The following is a 24,282-nucleotide window of genomic DNA, read 5'->3' as shown; positions in this document are numbered from 1 at the left end:
ATGACTTAATCTTCTTCATTCTTTCCACAGCATAAACTACATGATTGTTTCTGCTTTATCTGTATCACCGAAATGGCTGTTCAGGCTCCTTATGCCTTGTCCCTTAATACAATTGTTCTGGTCTTTAGCGGAGACTAAGGCCACTTTGTCTCACTCGTAAATCTTTCCATCCTGTTATTTTGAATGCAACTGTCTTCAGTTAGTATGTCTCCAATTATTTTTGCTTCTTTAGCATTTGGAATACAAGCTACTTACCTCGATTTGCAAGACCCTTCAGACACGTTCTACTTATCCTCTCTTATTCACTGGAAGCATCATCAATAAATAATATCCCACTTCTGATCAGCCCAATCTGCCACCTTCCACCTTTGGTGTTTTCAGTCTTCCAAATGAAACCTTTGTGCTTTCCCTGCATAAACTTGGAATGGGCTCCCTGTCAATATTTACCTCGTCTCCACTACAAACCTTTGCTCAGAACCCCTTTTTATCACAGTACCTACATTCTCTGGTATGAGGGCTGAGTGTTGGGTGTGTGGGGATGTCTTCCCTTCACAGTTGCTGATTCTGCTCTGTTGTTTGCTTCTCCACCGACAAACATTTTCAGTCTTTCTTTGTTCTCCCCCACTGAGACTGTCTACATCTGTTGGCTTTCTAAGGCTTTTATATATTTTTATGCTGAGTTTGGACAGAGCCTACCACAATGAACTCTTAGTCTAGACTCTGTGAGCTCCTGTGAGCTACTGGAGTACAAACAAAGAATATGGATTTAGAGGGAAACCATATGTTACTTTCAGATCTTGCAATTAGAAACGATAATACTGTCACAAAGACTTTGAACAGGAACTCAGAGGGTCTGTACTCAGCTTTAGCTGCCACAGCCCTCTTGTATGACCACTAGAAAGTCATTTAAGCTTGCTGTTTTCAACTCCTCCTGATCAGCATTCAGTAATACTTTGCCTCGGTTTGAAGTTATCAAGTATTGCAGTAATACAAGCAATACCACTATTTAGATAAAAATGCGGGGAAAATTGTTGATCATTTGGATATGCAATGGAGAAAACAAGCTTGTTACAAGTAACAGTCTCTATGATAGTTAATGTCCATTCCCATAATGATGATGATGGTAGAAAATGTCTTTCCAGGGTCTCACCAATATCTCCTTTGCAAACAAGAAATTAAAGTTGAGCTATGAATATTTTTCTTGCTTTTTGGAGGAGTAGTTCCTCTGAGGATCTCCTGAAATCTGAGAAGTGCAAATGCTCTAACATTCCTTTTCCTATACAGAATTATTCTGGTAAGCAAGAAATAAAATTAAACCCAGGTATAGCAGTTTTTTAAAAGGGGAAGTCAGTAGGCTTGAATTATCCATGTTGATTTGACAAAGCCAGTGATGCTGCAGATATAATACACAGCACTGCTGTCACATCACCAAGTGACATCTTTTTATCCAAAGTGAAAATGAAATGTCAAAGTGAAAGAGTTCTGCAAGTCTTCTTGTGCTGTTTGCAAGACAAATAAAACTCACTTTTGTGCAGTAGAGTAGGTGTTTATCAGAACCTTGCTTTAAATTAGAGGTCATTCAGGTAGCAATGTCTAGTTAAGATTGCCTAACACTATTCTTACCTAAGACCCTGTTGTTAGTTGTTTCTAACCTTGCCAAAGATGAGTTGTTTGTCTTGAAATTTTTGATGCTTTATGTATTTCCTTCTTGTTGTTGTTTTTGTTTCAAAGGAAGTGGGTTTTTTTTTGTTTTTTTTTTTTTTCCATTTAAACTTTTTGTAAGGCTCCAAGAGTTTCTGAGAACATTAGCAGAGGGATTACATCTATAGTAAATGTTTTAACAAATGCTTTCATGGTATTCCTGTGCTTCCTTGTTTTGGAGAGACTCTTCTCATTTGCCAGGGGCCTTTCCTGTGGTAGCATCCTGTTGCTACCTGCATGAAGACTTTCTCCAAAGGCCAGGCTGCGATCAGCTTCTTTGTGCTCAACAGAAACTTCTTTACTTATTAGCAGGTTTTTATGTCTATTTTGACTTCACTGAAAGATGGCTGATGCCAACAAGGGTGTATACAAGCCATTGCCAGGGAGAGGCTGACCGAGGTCCAACCAGCACTACTGTGCTTTCTTGGCAATCATCACCATAAGCTTCTAAAACAGAAGTAAAAAAAAAAAAAAAAAAAAAAAAAAACGGAAAGCTGCCCTTACTTGAAACAACTTTGCAGGGAGAAGTGGTTGTGGCTCCTTGTTCAGGATGCGGATGGATTGGGTGTGAAAAGAAATAGGATTTGATCATTAAGCTAAAGTAGGCATACTTTTATTAGGGTTCTCAGTGGGTGCTATGCTGAGATGTTGTTTGTAAGACTTATTCTTATATTGTCTTACTCTCGTGGGTTTGACATCACCATCTTAAACACTTCTTTTAACACAGCTCTTGACATGGTCACAGAAATCAGCATATGCAATGCACAAATAAATTCAGTTCAGTGCTTGCTCTGTGGAGCTTCTTTAATGTTTTAAGCTATCTGGAGAAGAAAAAAAAAGGAAGACAGGAAAATTTCCTCAGTCCATGTAATTTCATGTGCACAAGAGGAAAACACATATATATTTATGTGTCTGTTTGTACACACATAAATATATATTTATATGGAGCAAGTAATATTGGGATTGGAATGGATTTATTTTGCCCATCTACTTCTCACCAGCTATTCAAAAGCTAAACAGTACCAAGTCATAGTGAGAGCATAGAAAGAAAGAACCCTTAAGAGCAGTTCTAGTTTTTACGAGGTTGACAATATATGGTTGACACTACTGAGTACCTTGCTTTCTTCTCTGTTTCTCTTGAAATTCCAGAACTGTTAATCTGCTTGTAAACTCCCACAGAAGGAGGGCAGAAGGTATAACAGGTTTTAGCTGTTTTTCTACAGCTTGTATCAGCCAGTTCCTACATGTATGACATGATCATTCTGCCTGCACTGGTCTTGGGGTCTGTCCTGGGACTGCTGTTGCTTTTATTATAGAACTGCCTGAGATCCAAATGTGTTGCAGGTCATACAAGAAGGATATAATGTCAAATGCAATTTACAGGTAAAGAACCAAGTCACTGGGAGATGAAGGTGACTTTTCTCTGCTTAGATATCAATCCATTATAAAAACCGTGATATGAACCGAATCTCAGTCCAAATGCCCTAAATGTACGAACAGCCCTCTACTCTCTTACAGCTGATGTTCAAATGAAGTTATTGGAAGAGTTTTGTGGCCATGAAAGTACTAAAAACAAAAATAAAATAAATAAATAAATAAAAATAAAATTCAGATATGGTGTGTATGAGATGAATCACTCTTTCAGCACAGCTAGGAAGTCCACAAGGTCGGGTTGTCCTGCACCCAAGGGGAGAGCAGGAAACAATCGGACAGCAGGAAGGTTTAAGGCTAGGGTCTTCATTAGGTCACTCCCACCTGACATCTTCAGTGTTAGCTGGTAACAGTAAGCTGTAGAGTACTACTGCCAGCTATTCCCAAGCAAAATGACCTTCTCGGAAAACAGAATGTTGAATATTAAGTCCAAGATCCCAGTAATCCCAATAATTTGTATTTATTATTTGTATGTTCTGAAAGGATGGTCCAAGCTTATTTTATTCAAAAATAAATCTTCCCTTAACTAACACAATCTTCTTATTTGTGAATTCCAATTTGCTATAGCTCTGTTTATGCAAGATACAGACGAATCTTATTAGAAATACTGGATTACAGTAGTCATGACAGATTAAAACAATTGCAAGATAAAAATGGACCTATTTACACACTAGAATGTACAAGACTATATTATGACCAAAATCAGCATAACTCCAGATCAGTAACATAGATATACTGATTGCTGTTAGGAAAAAGTCAACATTTAACATATGGTGATATTTGACACATCTTTTTTCTTGAAGTTTAAGAGAAATGTTGAGAATTAAACTAAAAATTGTTGTATTGAACAACAAGATTTACTGAAATGAAAAGCTTTTAATAGCACAGTAAAATACAGATTTAGAAAGTTCAGTTTTTAACTCTTTAAAGCCAGAAAAAGAAGGACTATTTAAAATATATATACAACACAATTGCATTAAATCATTTGATCATCAGATGGTCTCATTCTACATCTTAATGAAAGATGGTGAAACCTGTGTCTATTCCACCTGGTAGCAATTCTAATGAAATATGGTACGATCTTCATGTTGAGCATAGGAATTTAAGAGACAAGACCAACAGTTTGTATTTGGTCACAATTATTTTTTTCTGAATCTAAAATAGATACTGGTTAGACTATCATTTTATTTCTTTTCTCATGGCATTTTACAATATTTTATAATATATACAATACAATGTCAGATGTGTTTGGGGCAATTTTTAAAATATGGATGCCTCATACAAGTAGGTTTAGGAACAAAAAACATTATTATGTCATTCTTTTCTGTTCTAAGTAATCCTTCCTTTTCCTGAACGAACAAAGATATGGAACTATACTCAACTTTCCTCATTCAAAGACTCTTCAAGCCATTGTATTTAGAAGTGTTTTTAATACATGTGCTTAAAGGACCTGTGTCTAAGTTACTGTTTCAGTCATTTTCAGTGGATTAAACTTCAGACTTTTGAAGTTTTAGGAAATTATTAAGAACCACTAAAAAGACAGTAACTGGTTACTTGTGTGCTTCTTTTAAAGTGTATGTATGTTTTGATTTTTACTTTATCAGCTCACATAGACTTTTGTTTATGGGTAACCATATAAATCATAGAATTGCAGTATGGTTAAAGTTCATAGGGACCTCTGGAGGACATCTGGTCCAATCCCTCCATCTCAAGCAGGAACACTTAGATCAGGTTGCCCAGGACCATGTCCAGACAGCTTTTGAAGATCTCCAAGGAGGGAGACTCCACAACCTCTCTGGACAACCTGTTCCAGGGCTCAGTCCTCTGTACAACACAGAAGTGCTTCCTGATGTTCAGAGGGAACCTCTTCTATTCCATTTTGTTCCCATTACCTCTTGTCCTGGCACTGTGCATCACTGAAAAGAGCCTGGACATCTTTGTTCCCTCCTTGCAGATATTTATACAGGTTGATAAGATCCCACCTGACCCTTCTGTTCCGCAAGTGGAAGAGTTCCAACTCTCTCAGCCTCTTCTCATAGGAGAGGTGCCTGCGCCAATCCCTTGATCGTCTTGGTAGCCCTGCATTGGACTTTTTCCAGTGTCTAGGTCTGTTTTTTACTGGGGGGCCAGAAGTGGGCAAAGTACTCCAGGTGTGGCCTCACTGATGCTGAGTAGAGGGGAAGGATCACCTCTTCTGACTTGCTGGCTGTACTTTGACTAGTGCAGCCAAGAACAAACTTCAGCCTTCTTAGTGGCAATCATACTCAACTTGGTGTCCACCAGGATCCCCCCAGAGCTGCAGAGCTGCTTTACAGCTGGGTGGTTCCCAGCACGTCCTGGTGCCTGGGGCTGTTCCTACCCAGGTGTGGTACTACACTTCTCCTTGTTGAACTGCAAGAGATTTTTGTCATCTCACCTCACCAGTCTGTCAGGGTTCCTCTGGATGGCTGCATGGCCCTCTAGTGAGTCAGCCACTCCCCCAGTTTTGTGTCATCCATGATATGAAATAAAATCAAGCAGTGCCACACAGCATCTGGAAAATGTATTTGAGAATTCAGTTTTAATGGGAATAGTCATAAGCACCTCATAGGCTTAAACATAGAAATTGTACTGAGGAATTCTGAGAAAAGGTAAGATATTGAAAGACAGTAGGGTGCTACAGGATTCGTATATCATTTTCATTCTTCTTGAGTACTTTTTCCCAGAAATCTATTATCAGGGTAAATACCATATTGTAGTAGGTAGGCAGGCTAGTGTTATGCATATTCAGAGCTTTATTCCACCAATAGTTTGACTGACTTTGGTTAATATTCCACTTATGACTGACTGAACTTGGTGAAACCACTCATGAAATGAACTGGTGACAAATATGGGCATGGATATCAGAATCTCCTCAGGACAGAGTGTGTGGTGGAGGTATTTCAGCAGTGGTGACTCAGGCTGATACAGACATTCCTTGTGAATGGAGAGCTCTCTCTTTTTGAACATATCCTTAGGGGAAGACCATGTGAGATGTCACGTGGCTTGTCACTGAGACGTGATCTTACCTACTCCCTTAGTCAGCACCCAGAGCAAAAGTCTTTCAGCAACTGTGATTATCAGCCTGGACTCAGGTGCTGAGTCCCAGCACCTCCATGCCTCACTATGCAAGGGCTTAGACCCAGCAGTCAGATTCCAGGCTGCAGCTTTGGCTGCTCAGTGACTGTGGTTTCAAAATTTGGAGCTTGGGTTCCAAACTGTCGTTGATGGTTTTGGGAGACAGACACAGTAGCATGAAAATAGCTGTCCAGGGCATTCAGGGTACCCACTGCGGAGCCTGAAGCCCTTGCAGTTCACCCAGCGTGGGATCTCCAGAGGCAAGCCTGTGTTCACTTTCTAGGTTCAATTCCTGTCTGTCTTGTAAAGCTTGGTGTAGTTTGTTTTCTCTTGGTGGAGGTAGATGGGAACCAAAACTCGCTAGCAGATGCTCACTGAATATTTGAAATACAAGTAAATTCCTGCTGGGACTGGGAGAGTGTCTAATGGTACAGAACTAAAAACAACCACCACTTACAAGGCCAACACCTACAAGAGTTGACGTATCGTCGCATCAACATCATTCAGTGCCTCTCATATTCAGAAAGGGAGCAAATTTGGGGTGTCTTAACGTGGGTGCCAATAGGTCTCTTGGGTTGTTTGTGCTTTGTGCTGGGCTGTAGCTTTCAATGGATTCCCTTCCCAAAAGTGGATTAGGAAAGAGAGCTTGTCTTCCTTGTTCACTCTCTGAGATGAGTTAATGGGGGAAGGCACCGCTCCTCCCCTGCTATCTCCCTACAGACTTTGAACAGGTAACTACCTGGAAAAGTCTTTGAATCTCTTAGAGGGAATTCATGGGTCTCCTTTGTCAAGCTGAAAGAAATGTATCTGCTCTCACCAGTGCTGAGCGGTGTGACAGCGTGCTACTAAATCTGCTTTTTGCTGCTTCAGAGATATGTGAAGCAAGGAAGAAAGAAGAGTACCAGTGGGTGAGCTTTTAATGGGGTGGGAGACAGACTGCTGCTCTTTTCTCCATCGTTCTGGAGGCCATCATGAAAAATGTTGCTATTTCCTTCGCTCTCCTGAGGTTTTGCACTGTTATTGTACCTTCACTCAAAACTGTCATTCTCCAGGTGTGCCACACTGAGTGATCCCTCAGGTGTGTGTATGTCTTTGCAAGTAGGCACGATACACAACACTTTCATCTCTGGTTTGGTGAGGAAAGAACAAGTGCAGCACTCCAGCAGTCTAAAATAAGTCTGCTGTTTTTCTCCACCTGTAGTGGAGTAATAATAGAGCAGAGTCAGAAATGCTGATAGGCAGGAAGTAAGAGTCACCAGAAATAAATTTTTTAGTTGGCGTTTGGAACACTTTCTGCTTAAAGAAAAGCCATAATCCAGCCCCATACTAACATTCACTCCTTTAACATACTGTATCTGAACATGGGCCTCTAAAATCTCTTTTCTGTAGTGGAATAAAGTTGTCTTTTTTTTTTTTTTTTTTTTTTTTAATGTATTCTGTATCAATATTAGTATTTTCAAGAAATGTATGCAAAAATGTTTCTTGCTTCGTGTGTCTTATTGACTGTAACTGCTTCTTATTGGTTCAGATAATGAGATGGAAGTTGTTCTTGCTTCCTTTTAGGCCCCAGATTTTGTATTTTTCTTCTGAAATGTGGTCTAGAAGATTGTACTCTTATTTCAGGACTTAATTTATTTGGGGGTCATTAAGACTGTTTCATTTATATATCATTGGAGGATGGAATGGTGTTGGCCTATTAACCAAGACACTGACATTTGGAAAGTTGGAAAGTATTCACCTCCCCACTTTGCATGGAGAATGCTGGGCCAGATCTACGGTGACTAAGAATGGAAAACAGTTCCCCACCTCTGGCACATTTAACCTGGTTATAAATCAGGGTCAGAGAAGAAGGTTGCGCCCTGCAGTGAATGGGGTGGTGGTAGATGAGGAAATGCCATGGCATCTACTATGCTACACAACCAATTCTTAACTGTAATCATCACATGTCTGCTCAGGGATATATCTCTACTTTACTTCTTCTTTTTTTTTTTTTTCAGTCCCCTCATGAACCTGATTTGTTTACTTCACTGGCGTAATTTCATTTCATCCAAAGTTCTAATGAAAGCAAGTCTGTAACATGAGGTTTGTGGTAGAGATAATAATTTTGCCTCATAGTACATCCCCTTGAAGATGTGGAGTGTTTTCAGAAATGTTAGTTTGCTCCCCTATTTACGTCTTTCATGCTCATTTTTCATTCAGTGGATAGAGCTCTGTGGACTGTGGTAGTCATGGAGACTCCTAGCTTTTCAGGGTGTTGCTGGTTGTGGCTACCATCTATAAAAATATGGGCTTGAGACCTGGTAGATGTACAGAGTTGAACTGTAGCTTACATTAAAGACAGTCTATTTCATTTCAGTGAAGATTCTATCACAGTAGGAGACTGCTCAGCATGATGGTACCTGCTCTTCTGCTTTGTAAGTTTCCATTCTCACTTTTAGGTAACAATCCTTATCAGCATAGGGATAAGCAAATGTAAATTGCCCAACAAAATCATTGCATTCATGATTGCAGACAGTAAGTTGTAGTACTGCCCTGACAGGACAATTCAATCCTAAGAAGAGAAATAGAGACAATTACAGCCCTCAAGTTAAATTCCATTGAACCTTTTGTATATGTCCTCTTCCTTTTCTGTGACATCATGTGGAAGCAACTTCACAGGGTATGTATATGACAATAGAATATGACTCAACTTTTATAATCTCTTAAAAATTAATTGTTATGGATAGTCACTTGGGAATTGAGCATCAGTTCCTCTGCCTGTCCATATTAAAACACTTTCTCTGATTTTCAGTCTGTTTTCAGATGGAAAGGAAGGAACATTATGGAAAAGTAGGCCTTGGGTACTTGTAAAAATGTATATGCTTTTATCGAGGTGTCCTTAATTATTCAGGTTGCTCTTCTTCATGAGATGAAGACATGCTTAGTCCAATAGTCATGGTTATGGAAAGTTTTTTTTTATATTTGTTTTGTTTTTTATTTTTTAATAAGAAAAAAGAAAATAAATGGATACAAACATCTATATCCCTTTACTAATCCTACACTTAATCTGACTAAGCGGTGCTGATTTTGCATGTGAGAGAAGATGTGCCTTTGACAGGGAGTCTGAGAAAGTGACAGTTTAACTGGCAATTCCCCTGTTGCTACAGAGATCAAAGGCACACCAAAGCTGCTAACCTGGAATATGAAGTGTGCTAGGAAAGTGTGAAGAGAAGCAACAGATACTTCAGGAAAACAGCTACTTTGCAGTATTGCTGCAAGAACTGAATTTGTTCACTTGCTTTTGGCATATCTCCCTGAATTTGACTCAGTGATATTTACCTAGCTGCCCTTACAGCATTTTCCATACTTGTTCCTAGGCACCAGTTTTGAAAATAATAGTCCAGTAATGGATGTCATTCACACCCAGTATTTGTTATATGAATTCTAGTTCTGCCATACTGTATGGCTCAGTCATTCTGCTTTGACAATGTTACTAGGCCTTGAAAAAGAGTGCTGGCCCAATGTCCTTCCTCCTTCAGCCCATGATGGAAACTTGGACCATGTCCCCTAAACTTTATCACTGATGGGCCACATGTCCTGCTGATGTAAATGGTACAGCTGCATAGACTTATACATATCTGGTAATCCTGCCTTTAACTGAGCACTCTTAAAGTATCTTTGTTGTAAAAGAAATATTTGCTCTTGGCTGGCAATGCAAAACTGTAGTGAGAGGAAGTGAGTCTCTTCTTATTTAAACGTTTCTCCTTTCTTGAAATCATTACCTGGTTAGATTTTCACTTCATTATTCATTGGACCTTGGTGAGCTGCCTATATGCAGAGCAGCAAGCCAGTCAAGGTTTTCAGAACTGTGGCTTTACCTTGGCAATTCAGAGCCATGGAAACATTTTCACTGACCTGAGGACAGGTTCAAACCTTTCAGTACTCTGAAGTGTGCTTTGTTCTAGCAGTCAACTGCAGGGAAGCCTGCACAGGAGATGGGGAGGTTACTGCCCTTTGCCTGCTCCCACCACTACCACCAAATTTGGAGTTGCCCATTAAAAGAAATCAGGCTTTCCCTGCAAAATGAATGGTAGAGGAGAAAACAAATCTGATGGGACGTACAGAATGTTCTTTCTTGTATGAATGACTAAAATTTTTATTGTGCTTTTTCAAAGAGAAACCAACCCTACTTTAGAATGAATCAATGAAAATTTGGTAATATGAGCAAATGAGCTTTGAATTCTGCTACTGAGTCTATCAAACTATAGTATCAGGAACCTTATTGTCTGCATCTTTTTAAAAAGCACAATTTGTTCCTAAGCCACAAATACTCTAAAACTTCAGCCATTTTGAGGAAATCAATAAAAATCATGCAGACAGGTCTCAGAGTATCATTTCAGCCATAAATTATGGGCCTGATGAATCCTATCCCATGGTCATGGTAGACAACAGAATACCACAGAAGTACAGTCACCTTGTTGCTTTTTATTTCCATTCCATATGCTGCTTCCAGTAATGGTGAACTGGAGTGTAACTTCAGCTATGAAACTCTTGGCTTTGGGAAACAGGCAACATTCTTAGTGATGTGGTTGAAAAAGTACTTTTAGTGTAGTTGAAAAAGACCAATTGTGTACAGCATTTAATTCTGCATATAATTTATCTTTTAAGCATTCTGTCAATTTTTCCACTGAGACAACTCCTTACATTTTCCAAAGCTATTCTTCTAGGCTATGAGCTCTGTTCTTTTCCCAATAGTGGTCTATAATGCTTCTTGCAGCCATAAGGAGCTGATTAATCAGCTTAACCTGACAGGTCTTAAGACAAGTCAGCAAACTGGTAACCTCACAAAATTCCAGCAGACTCCCAACAATCTTGTGTTATAATCTTAGTAATATGGAACCTAATACTCCAGTTCTTGCAGGTTCATTGGCAGTTTAACTTAAACATAAAGACTGCATGGTATGTAAGTAATGCAAAGTAATTAGAATCAAAATTGATTCTGTATTTGAACAAGATCAAAATGTGTGTACAAATAATAATTTTCCATAGCTTCAGGTGAAGAAGGAAAAGAAAATCCCTATTATTTTACTGAAGAGAAGCAGAGGAAGCTGGGTTAAATCACTTTTTTTTTTTTTCTTTTCTCTCTCTCACTGAATTCCTTCACAAAATATTTTCTCATCAGCACTCTTTTCTGTGTAACCTGGTTTTAGTAGATTTGCTACTACTTTACTCTGAAGGAAGGTCACCTAAAACTTTCTATATGGTATCATGAATGTACGTCCCTCTGTGTGACTGTTGTCCTATCTCTGCTAGTTCATCATGTGATAAGGGCCTTCCAGATGGTGTGTGATGATAGCTGTTCACTCATATCCAGTCACAGGACCTCCAATCCATCTATATGCTTGTCCTGCTGCTAGGTTTGTCCTTCTCACATGACTGGAGCTCTCCATTTTGGTCATGTTATGTTGCAAATCAAGACATGTAGTAAATAGGTGATGAGTGTAATGCTATTCTTCCTCTGTAGAAGCCTATGAGACCTGACACCTATCACTGAAGTGTGAGACTATATGACCTGTGTGAGTATCTCCTTTCCTCGTTTCCTTTCCTCCCTATGGAGAAGTACACAAGCTTAGGTAGATGGCAGAAGCTCAGGATTCTCCTGCGTTTCTCTGTCACTGTAGTAGCTGAACAAAGAGTAGATGGAGCCATGAGTACTGAGAATCTGGAGAAGAAAAAAAAAATCAGCTAGATTTGTTTTTGAGAAAGGTTCTACGTTGCTATATTACTTCTAATTCAGGCAAATGATGTCCTCAGAGAGGTAGTAGGAAGAGGTCTGTCTGAAGTAATGCATATCTATGGATGTAGCAGCATAAAGCTAAAAATGTTAGATGGGTTTCCCCCAGAACAGAAGGCCTGGGCAGGAACAGTGGAGGGCTTGGTTCAGAGGTGCATTCTGGGTCTGCTGTGCCCATTTCTATTGAGCATGATGGTCAGCAAGTAATTTTTGGAAGGAAAAAAAATATATATACAATGTAAATGAAAGCACTTCCTTAAAGTAAAAAGAAGCAAATAAAAATTGACCTTGCAGCAGAAACTTTGTCCAAAATCCATTTCTGGTGTTCACACTGGAACTAAAGGGAATGGAGCCTTTCAAGCATCTTCATGGCAAGTCCTGCAGATCACATGAACCATCCTTTTCAAGGAGATTGCAAAGGCTACTGAAATACAGAGGAAGACTGTATTATTTTTTTTTTTTCAGTAAACTCATAATGAAGTTACACAGCAGACCACTGATATAGGAAGTAATACTGGTGAAAATACTTCTTACACATGGATAGATGAGGTAGAAACCAAGGCCAGTTTCTTCCTTACTGCTTTTTGGATCCTACCCACATATTTCTTAGTTTTGCTTAAAACCTGTTGAATGGCTGCTGTGACCAGTTGCTTCTTCTTTTAAGCCACCCCCTTTCAATACATAAAACAGATGGTGCCTGCTGTAAATGAAAAGAGCTATTGTAGTGTCCTTTTTTGTTAGTAAATGTGGTTTTAATGGACTAGGAAAAATATTGACAATTTTGATTGAAAAAGTTTGCATCTCTCAATTTTCTTCTTTTACCACCAACAAAAAATTGCTCACAATTTCAGTTTACCAAAACATAGGAATTTTCCTGTGTAATGAAGTTGTATTGATGTTTTTAAAACCTATTTTGGTATATTTCAGTGATTTTCAATGATAAAATGTACAGCGAAAAAATGTTTCATTGTTTGTTTGTTTTAAAGCCATCATTCTAAAATTTTCTGAAGTGAAAACAGCTTTAAAACCTTTTGTAGGTTTTTAACCAGCCCCAGTGGACACGAATACAGAGATCAGCATATGCAGATACATAAGTTATGGAACCAGGGTAAAGTAAAGTCATATTGCGACACACTAATTTTATTTTTTTTCTAACAGTTTTAGTAATTTACTTGAATGCCTGCAGAGTCTTAGAAGACATCCTCTTAATGCTGCTGAAGACAGTTAGAATAGATTATAACTCTTGGAGAGTCTCCATCACAGGAAGGCATTAAAAAAAAAAAAAAGAAAGAAAAAGAAAAAAGATATAGTGAACCTCTAGAAGGAGCGGTTTTGGTTTTCCTGACACATTTTTAGGGTAGTGCAGTAGGATGGATAATGGCTTAGTATCCCTGACAACTCTGTTTTCAATAAAGGAAGGACTTGCTGATCATTTGTAAAATTCAGTAGACTCCAATAATTCAGGAGCTACAAAACTCCTAAAGCTCAGTAGAGGTTGCAAAACGCATGGAGCATTCTGTCTAAGTACTTAGAAATCTAACTCATACTGACATTGAGGCTGCTCTGGTATGTGTAGCTATCAGTTTTCTAGCTGGTAACTTTGAAGAGCTTGTTGTTTCCTGGATTACCTGAGAGCATACTGGCTTCCCTGCAAGAAGAAGTTATTCTGCACAAAGGAGGAGATATGAAGTCAATGTGCAATAGCTTAATACAGAAACAAGCTAGCAGATGAGGACTCAGTGAGGCCATGATATCTGTTGTCTTCTACGCTGACAGGGCTGCCATGCATGAGGTGGTACTTCGTTGCTTCTCTTTGTCCTCTTTGCAAAGCTTAGTAACTTCAGCATGCATAAACTTCCTGAACAGAAAAAAATGGAACCAACTGACATCTGAATAACAGCTTTGCAGTTTTCATTTCTATGGGCAGAAGCTTTGCTCTTTGGGGCACATTATCTTACCAAAAGAAAGATTTGTCCTTGTGGTGAGTCTCCTATGTTGTCTCCTGTTGTCTTCATAACACATTAGTTAGTACCGAGGCTGGGTTTAGTTTATGTTTCAATTGTAAAGCAATTTATTGGAGAGGTAAAATATAGTAATCTGGGATTTTTTAGGCATCACAAAGGAGTGATTTAGAAAAAATGGAAAATATTGACAGCTTTGACATGATCTTGAAATTAAACTGCAAAATTAATTTTAATCAAATCTTAGCCGAAGACAGACTACACTGCACTCCTCCAGCTAACAAGCTGTTTTATTTATCTATTTACTTATTTATATATTTTTAATACTGAAGTAGAAGCAATAGGGTCAGCTTTCCCACAAGACAGTGAAACCTGATGTTTGTCACAGTCAATTCCACTGAGTGACTTTAGCCTTTCAAATAGAAATTGTTAGGCAATTTATCATTATCTGTTGTTGATATGCTGATCTGTTCCTTCTTGGGTTTATTTATTTTATTTTTTTTCCTTAGATTATTGAAAGTTTACAGTAAAAGCTTAAAGCAGTGTTCTGGACAGAATAATGTAAGTATGTATGTAAAGTAAAAAATTCTCCATTGCCACTAAAGCTTAAACACAATATAGAAACATGCTTACAGTCCCAAACCAATAAATAAATAAATAATAGTAAGTTAATACAAACTTCTTCATTGGCTGCTGGTGTAGGGTGAAAATTACTTCTACAGCCTGCATACAGGAGAAAGGCTTCTGAAGTCCAGATGTACATGTATATGACTGTGTAATATTACTTAAGAAAGATATCTTATTAGACAGCTTATAGAATTATGTGTTTTGGTATAACTAACACTATTAAGTCTGATATTGTGATGTTTTGGTGAAATATAATCGCCTTTTTAATGGAGAATTCAGCTAAAATATCAAGCAGTTTGTTCTGACCTTAAACCTGTGGAACTACTCTTAACTAGTGAAGAAGACTGTTAGTCTTAGCAGACTACTGGAAATCACTGAAAGGGGATTTTGAATTGGGAATGAATGGACTTAATGATTTTAAAATGTACATATATATAAATATAAAAAGTCAAATTCTAACACACATAATTAATTCCTATGTGCATGAGAGGTATTTATTTCTATACAAATGTGTTGAAAAGGCATAAACATTTCAAAAGGTACAATTCAACATTTCTGAAATCATAATTATTTTTGGTTATTCATGGCCTGAGTTATAATTTAGAAAGATTCAAAGAACAACCATGATTAGTAGTCACCATGTCTAATGTGCTCAGCTCTACAGTTCTGAGCCAAGAATGAGTGGTATGTGCATACCAGAGCAAATGGGAAAAAAGGTCTGTGAATACTTACTGAAATTCAAAAGTCAGTTTCAATTCAGTGATGTTCATGGAATGTTCCATTCACTTCTTACAATCAGATTTTGGGCATTTGTGCAAGAAATTACCAACTGCACAATTTTGTCCATTGTGACTTAATTTTTAAATAAATATTTGATAGCATGGTATTCAGTCTTCCAGTCTGGGTTTGGTTGGTTATATGATCATGACATTCAGTTCCCTCTTTAGATCCCTGTTTAGGTCCCTCTTTGATCCATTCCCTCCTTAGATGCTTTTTACTCTTGATCAAGTGCCTGCAGATCAAATTATAAAGACAGGTCTGCCTACTATGTTTTTTCTCCTCATTTCCTGTAATTTGGGGTAATCCGATTTAGGGCTGGGTCACCAGAGATATAAACCATGGATAAAATAAAAAAATATTTTTATTTAAATATATTTATTAAATATATAATATATTTATATATAAAATATAATATATATTTTATATTATATTTATATTTTATATAATATATATTTTTATATATTTATATATTTTTTATATATTTATATATATATAAATATTTAAAAAATAAAAAAAATAAAGTGATCATGCTGGTAAATAAAGTAAAATTGGGTAACAACAACTCTGTCTTAGTATTGGGTACCTAGTGATTGCAAATCTACTATAATTTCTCATACCTCTTTCTAAGTTTCAAAAATTCTCAAAATTTTAACCTCTTTTTTTTCTTTTTTTTCCTGGAAGATGAGAAGTCTTACATTTAGAAAGGAAGTTAAGTGGCTTTAAATTTAAAGGAATAAGGAATCAAAAAAGTAGATCTGATCCTATTTTTTCTTTCTTGTATGATTCAGGAATTATAGTCTTGATATTGATGTATTTGCATACAAATGGACAAACAGATCTCAGACTGACTGCATTCATGTGCAGGATGCTCCCATGTCATGAAGTTCAGATTTTTGTAAATTTGAAAGTTGTTTTTGGAACTCATGCTTCAGCAGAGACAGGATTTTGCCTTTACCATTGGCAAACAGACATGATTGGAGTTGCAATGGTGGAAGAAACTGCTGAGCCTCAGGTGTGATTTCTAGAATTTGAGTTGTAGTAGTGTTTCTCTAGTTACAAATATGCATATAGACCCTACATTTCTGTCAAGGACCAAAAGAGGGTTGAAAGGTGTTTGTTGGGTGATGATATATATGACAAATGTTCTCTTTGGGAGTTAAAAAAACGTTCTGTTAAAGAAAAGAAGATATCATTTCATAAGGAACTGTGAGGAAATTAATTCTTCAAGGTGTTCATTTAAACTTTGAAAGTTTTTGATATGTGAAAGGCTTAGCAGCTCCATAAAATAGCATAATCTTTTGGTTATGCTGTTACTGTCCATGTCAGTCTATTTATATATCTGCCTAGGGTTAAGATCAAGGGCATTTTTCAAAAACTTCTTTTAATTCCTGGATTGCAATTCAAGTGAAAATCAAAGATATATAAGAACATTTTGTGACTTGAAGAGTTTTCTCTTTTTGATGTTAAAAATGCTGTTGGAGGTCTCTCTTCCTTATCTTATGGTCAGTGCTACCCAGCATGAACTGGATTACTCAATTCTCACTAAAGATTCTTTGGTAAAGAAGATTCTTTTTTACTTTTTTTTTTTTTATTATTATTACTTATGAAATGTCAGATGCCATTTCATACATTTCTCATAGGTTCTGCTAATGAATCTTAGAGGACAGACAAATTTAATTTATTTTTTTCTAAATGTAAATCTGGGGTAATAATTTTCAACAAATCCATTTTTGTAAAGAATGAGAAGTTGTGGTTGCTGAGAAGAATGGTACCACTGACAGAGCAAAATGAAGAGTCATGTATTATCAAATGAGAAGTTTGTCTACTGTAGTTTTTCAGAGTGTTCTTCAAGGAATTATCATTTATAATCCTGCGGCATATGCTAACACTGAGGACTGAGGTTTCTGTGATTGTGTGCCTATGAGGACAGGGTCTTTGTGCAAGTGTAGGAAATATGCATGTGAATGTAAGTGCACAATCCCGTTGTGCTGTGTGTATAATGGTCAACATCTGTCTGCTGAAATGTCACCAGCTGACTGCATTTTTACAATATATCATGGCAAATTGTACAGCGCCAATCTCTGTTAGAGTAGTTATTTGCACATCTTCAGCTTGGATATGAAATACAACCTGAAGTCACTGCAGAAAAAAGTCTTTTCATTGAAAAGATCTGAAGGGGATCTCAAATGATGATTTCAAAAGCTTTCAGTGAAAACACTGGGCTATTCTTCTCAGCTCTCATCTCAGTTTCTTCTGAGTTAGGAAACTAACTTCACAATGGTTTTCATATGGTACACACATGCAAGAAATTCCAGACCCTGCAGAGGCTTTGCTGCTATATTGGAGAAACAGTGGCAAATACAACAGCAGCTTGAGTGAAAGATCCAAACCATAGTTTTATATTAATTCATGACAATAGACTCATGATGTCATGCAAACTGGGCAAGGTTACAGGAGACTAGGCTAGAAAGCCAAGTGCTGTGCTGTGCTTTTAAGATGCAGATGTGCTTAATGCAACCTGCCTTGCAACACTCAGAAGCACGTGCAAGCCAAACTGTGCCTCACATATCCCCCAGACAGAGCCTCAGTGCATAAGCCTCTTCTTGTTTGAGAATGATCCAGCATTTATGCAATATGTAGCAATCAGCCAATTTATTTTGCCAGTCTTTTGGACAAATTCTGGTCTCAATTCAGTCCTGGCAACCTGTGACTTTTGTGTTGTTGCATGGGTGTAAGGGAGTGAAGGATTTTTGTGTGTGTGTTGCAATTCCAATAACGAATTTGTTGAAAACCAGGGAAAAGTTGTAGCCAGCTGTAGCTAGGCAGTTTGTTTCACAAAACAGGTGTCAATCAAGTTATAAACTGATCACATTATTTTATTAGGCTTGCTGATACAAGAGTGAGAAATAAAGATGAAGGCATAGTTTCTACCAGGCAGAAAGCCTTCTCTAGCAAGCCTTCTCTACCCTCCCCTCCTTCCTTCCCTCCTTCCTTCCTTCCTTCCTTCCTTCCTTCCTTCCTTTCTTCCTTCCTTCCTTCCTTCCTTCCTTCCCTCCTTCCCTCCTTCCTTCCTTCCTTCCTTCCTTCCTTCCTTCCTTCCTTCCTTCCTTCCCTTCCTTCCCTCCTTCCCTCCTTCCTTCCCTCCTTCCTTCCTTCCTTCCTTCCCTTCTTCCTTCCTTCTTCCTTCCTTCCTTCCTTCCCTCCTTCCCTCCTTCCCTCCTTCCTTCCTTTCTTCCTTCCTTCCTTCCTTCCTTCCTTCCTTTCTTCCTTCCTTCCTTCCTTCCTTCCTTCCTTCCTTCCTTCCCTCCTTCCTTCCCTCCTTCCCTCCTTCCTTCCTTCCTTCCTTCCTTCCTTCCTTCCTTCCTTCCTTCCTAGTTTTGGGTAGGTAGAATTGAACTCTGACAGGGATCGTGATGGGAATGGGCATTATGCATGGTTGTTTTGAGGTCAGCGTTCAATTGTTTCAAAGGTCTTGGAAAGTGACGCTATCCAAGTGAAGGGAATTTCACTGTGAGAATGTACCTTATTCTGGAGATGTATCTTCTTATTTTCCCAGACCTATGATTCCTTTTGTTGCTTAATTAGGTCCAAATGTTCCTTATTTTTCACTCTTTCTGCTTCTCAGGCCTTGAAATATAATGCCATCAACTGGCAATGTGTATTCTCTGTGACCTTTGCACTTCCTGACTGCTGCTGGCTGCTGTTGACTATCTTTAAGTCACAAACAATTTCAACTGTCACATACACTTACATTTGACTTTGTCACTCCCTTCACATGTCTGGTGATCTGCTTGCCACATTTTCTGCAGGCCTAACCAGGTGGAAACTTTGCTCACACCAAGGAGAGGAAAGCAGATGTTTGGCCTTGAGGTGGCAGCCAGCCTTCCTATTTTGATGCTCGTTGCTCCTTGCTGTGTCTGCTGCTGGGCAATCAGCTTACGTGGAGGTGAGGAAATGTGTTGCACTTGCCTGTACAATTTTACCATGGCATGGGACAGAAAAAAAGAGGAACCTTTGCCTTTTCTTGGAAAGTGTAACTTTGGCTCCCTCTTTATCTCTGATGCCTGAGTGCTGGACAGAGTGATGCACAAAAAAATAGGTCCTAGTGTGTTGGTTCTTAGTGGCTGGGACAAGACATTGTTAGCATTTTAAAACAAACCATATTACGCTGTTGGCGTATGAACATGGCAGTTACAGGAGAAAGAGGGATATGCAGGATTAATGCAGGTTTTGTTTCCTTCACAAAAGTTTGTTTGGAGATTGTAAGCAAAGCAGTATCTTGAATATTTTGTGCCGATGTCAGTATAACCCCTGAGCAGATTCTGTGCCAGTGATTTGGAATTTCCTGGGGAACAATTGATTTGTCAACAGAAAATGTCTGACCAGCTCTAGATCTTAGTCTGTAAAACACGAGAACAGGTGGGACCACTAACATCCCACCACAGAGGTATGCACCTCACTATGCCATTCAAGTGCCTTGAACTTAGGATCTCTTAGCAACTAGAGGAGGATGTTTGGTGTGTTTGCCCATATATTTGAAGTCATAAACCTGATGGGAAAATAACGCCCTTTTTGCAATTAATTGTTCCCTTGGAAGAGACCTTCTGTAATGTTCCTGTGAACCTTGCTGATTCCTATACAAAGGAACGGGTTAGAAACCTTGTAAGAAGTGCTTTACAGAACATTAAACTGATAGTCCTGATTGCCATTCCAGAGTAACAAGACCTTGCGAGTAGGGTATGCCAAGGACAAATATACATACTCTGGTTCTCATTCATATAGGTGTGACTACCAAATGTGCACATTTAAGCCAGAATAACAACCTGCATTAGTTCTTTTAATGTAGCAAGTAAGCCCGTAACTCTGCAGAACGTGATAATTACTGCACAGATATTTTCTACTCACAAACCACTTCACTACAACATTATACTTTATATGATATATTATACGATCATGCTAATATTCTTGCAAATGGTAAAAAATATGTGAAAGTTTTGTCTCTATAGTTACAGTTTGTGATATATACTTTGTTCTTTTATTCATTCATATTTGTGCTTGCTAATTCTATCTAACTCTTTAAGATGGTCTTGACACAAAAAGATTTTAATTCTTCCGTAGTGCAATTTGGATTGCTTCCTAGGACCACTCAGAGGTTCTTGTTTGACAAATTGACTATTTACACATAGTGGCAATGCCCCTTTTCTCTCCTCATCTCTCCCTGTGCCTGCCTGAAGGTTCTGGAGGCTTTCAGCATTTTGACTGCCACAGGTTGTTCTGTGATTCATAGAGAGCTGTGGAGCTGCTGGTCTTATAAGGTCTTATAGTTTAACAGTAATGTCTGTCATGAGCTTCATGGTGCCTTTCCAGTTTCATGTTCTGCTGGGTGTGAGGGAAAAATTACAGATCAGCTGTGCCCTTGGATATACACATGCATTTCTGTCTGGGTGCAGCAGCCTGTTGATGTCATTTGCTTGAGATGTGCTGCACTGGGCAGCTTCTCTTGATTTTCCCACATGTCAACAAGTCCTACATGGAGGAGCCCTCAGTAGAAGGATGTCACTTTGTTGAAGCACAATTTCATTGTATTATCTGGGACTGACATGAATCTCTGAGATCAGAGAGGAACCTGTTGTAACTCCAGCTAAATATATTAACTTTTCCTAGTCAGGAACTTCCTAGATGGTTACTTCCTAACTGGCGTGTGAAGAGTTTTGGGTATCTTTGCAGAAAACCCTTCCTTAGCTTAGCATTTTATTGGAAGTGAGGCTTCCATTCACAACAGCTGTTGTTGGCAGGCTCCATTCAGTCATGCTAGCCCTTTTTTGCTTTTGCTTTATAACCTGATGCTAGTCAACATCTGCAAATCTCAAATGCATACAGATGTCTCAAATTCACTGAAATTGATCTGTTTGCTTGGGTTATCTGACACACGGCAAAAATAAATGTTGTCAGTTTAATTCTATGAACAATTATCACCCCTCTAAGTAAATGCATACTTTGTTTTAAATGTCCACCATAATGGTGAAGCCCTCATTCTTTTTGTCATAAGCCCACATGTTCTGCTTCTCTGGTGAATTTCAACAATCTCGTTCTATCCACAGTGTCTCAGTTAAAAGATAACCAGAATTTTATTTTATCTTGACAAAGCATGTTTTCTGGAGTCTCACTTTTGGAAATGACTGAGCTGTTTTGCATTCAATACAAACTAAAAATTAAATACATTAACTTGAGGCAGATAATTATCAGAGAAAATTATGGATAAATTTTGATTTGGCAAAGCTATAAGCAACAAGATTTAATAATATGAATTTAATAGTATAAGGTTCTACTAATCTTCTCTATTGTCTGTCCACACACATGCATGAATGTATAGAATGGTATATAATGGTATTATATAAAAATACACTACTTACACATATGTTAAAAGACATCATAATTTCAAGTATTTGCTTCATCAGCATTTTACAGTTATAAAGAGTCATTTGTAGTAGTCTAGTCTTCTCAGGGACCATCTTTCTGGAAATAATCTGGTAATCTGGTACAAATAACATTATGTTCTTATGCCAAAACATCCCTGTGCACAAGGATATTTGCATTTTGTAAAGCAGTAATGGGGACTCAACTCTGATTTTCCTTCTTCAAAACTCTTATTGCTCTCTCCTGCTGCTGTGACTGCTTTGGACTGACTCCAAACCACTGACTCTTCTTTCAAATGTACTGTTAATATGCTATTATGTTAAACAGGCTGATAGAGTAAAATGGAAATGAACATGGTGCAAAAGTCATTTAGGTCAAATAAAGTAACATGCTTTCAAAATATTAGCCAAATTTTAGCATAAAACTTTGATGAGGCTGAGAAATCCCCTATTGAACGGAGCATGGGAATTAGCCCTTGTATGGACCAGGTTAGAACCTTATGATACTGTTTAATTCTGTGGTTCCCCAAGGGCTAACTTATAACTGAATTAAAGGGCGTCTTGTGCATGTTCTGGACACTGATTACAGGACCACAGACTGAAGCTGAAGACAGCTCTACAGCCACTAAGTATGCAAGTAGAGACACCCCTTAATTCAATTATATGTACCCCCTGGGACCTTGGTAATTATAATAGAAGCCATTTTATAATTTATCCAAGACTGGAGTTAGAGCTGGGTTTTGTTTTTGTGTGTGACTGAGAAGAAGGTACTTAGCCTCAGAAGATTCAGCAGGCTCACCTGTGTCAGCTTTTCCTTGAGATATTCATGGGATTGTGTCGCACTGCAGAAATGCCTTGAAATGCCTGTGGTTTTCTGGAGTGTTATACTGAGACTATTCATGAGCTCAGGACTTCATTCTATCTGATTTAAGAGAATATATTTCTGGATTGCAGCCTTCCTCACAGACCTATCATTTAAAGGCAGAGTGTGCTGTAGGTTTGTCAGCAAGTCTCTGCCAAAACTGGAGATCTTTGCATGCATTAGCTGAAATGGCATTCTAGTAGGCTGAACATCCCCAAATGATTTGTCATACAATAAACAGTGTGTAGGAGATATAGGGGAAGGAGGCTTCTGTCCATATTTGTCTACAACAGATTATGTGCTTTGTGAGTATAAATCGGTATGACTCTGTTGACTTTGGCAGAAGTCTGCCAGTGTACACCATCTGAAGATTTGGCTCAGTCAGTAAATCAGTTTTTTGAAACAAACATGTACATTTTAGTGCAGTCCCTGGGCTTAGTAATCTATTTTATTTCCCAAGCCGAAAGAGCAGATGTTCCTTTAGATGATTATCACTACCCCCGGGACCAGAGACACTGTCATGCATTTTCAGTGGTTACATCTGATATACTGTTGTGTAAACCAGTGTTTACACTCACTTTGCATTGTCAGTCAAAGGTATGTACTGGTATAATACCATGTTGCTATAATACCATGTTCAGTTGAGCTAAGTGAGAGTAATCCACTTTGCGCACTGTAACGTTTATAGAGATTTCACTGGTTTCAAACCATTAAGTTTAGCCCTTTTTTTGGTTCAGACGTTTACTGCAGCTGCCTTGCTTCCAAATGAACTAAGAATAGAAGCTTCCTTGGTAAACTGGAAAAGTATTTTCCTTTCTCTGTTCCTCAGTCTAGTCTAACAGAGGTGGAAATTCCTATTTCTCTGTTACTTGCAATGGATTTATGCCAGCTGAGCCAGAAAGGGGTCTGGCTGGTCTGTTTCTATACTGTTTCGTCTCAGCCAGTAGGACTGGTACCAGCAAGATATATGGTACCGACGTGTCTTCTTAGTGTGAGCACTTTCCTTTGGGGGCATGTTGCTGTGCCAGTGGAGCAGAGAAAGTTGGTCAGATACATAAACATAACAAACACCTGTACTTTATAAAATGGTGGCACTAGGTGACGTTGCAAAGAACATCTCAGGCACTTGTTGATAGGAGACAATCACATAATTTTACTATTTAACCTAAGGATTACTATTTAACCTAAGGATTCAGATGTGGCACACTAATGCTGTTCTTTAGTGCTCCTATTCCTAATTTCCATTATGGACAGAAGTGTGAACAGCTAAGTGAGGACAAGTTGTAAGGGTACAGGAGGGCCCTGGAGACTTGTCTCTGTTATCCTGATTTCACTGTGATTATATGAACAGTAAGGTACTACTCAACCTAAATAAAAGTGGCAGACCATGTGTTTCAGAGCTGCACAAAAGTCTGAAGTACTTGTTCCACTTTGGAGGCTGATGTCTAAGAAGCTCTGTAGCCCTACAGAGCCCTGCAGCAGCCACCGAAATAAAAATAAATTAATAGATAAATGAATAAATAAAAAGCATGCTGCTTACCAATCTTCACATGCTTTAAAGAAATTTCTAAACAACTTTCTTTTCCCTGACTTTTTTTAGGCTTGTGCAACATGTCATCTACAAGTAAACAAGCT

The 24,282-nt window shown here is 38.3% G+C and overlaps 1 long non-coding RNA gene across 1 annotated transcript; it reads right to left on the bottom strand.

Annotated features, from left to right (window-relative positions):
• Positions 1-11,457: 11,457 nt before the first annotated feature.
• LOC126913654 (uncharacterized) lies at positions 11,458-22,653 on the bottom strand. Its single transcript, XR_007709311.1, has 3 exons — positions 22,585-22,653; positions 12,289-12,425; positions 11,458-11,929 (listed from the first exon to the last, which is right to left on the bottom strand). It is a non-coding gene; the product is annotated as an uncharacterized LOC126913654 (long non-coding RNA).
• Positions 22,654-24,282: the final 1,629 nt, after the last annotated feature.

Source organism: Cygnus atratus, chromosome Z (genome assembly GCF_013377495.2).
Source record: "Cygnus atratus isolate AKBS03 ecotype Queensland, Australia chromosome Z, CAtr_DNAZoo_HiC_assembly, whole genome shotgun sequence".
NCBI lineage: Eukaryota > Metazoa > Chordata > Aves > Anseriformes > Anatidae > Cygnus > Cygnus atratus.
Note: the sequence above shows the minus strand (reverse complement) of the source record. Positions and strands in the feature narration are given on the sequence as shown.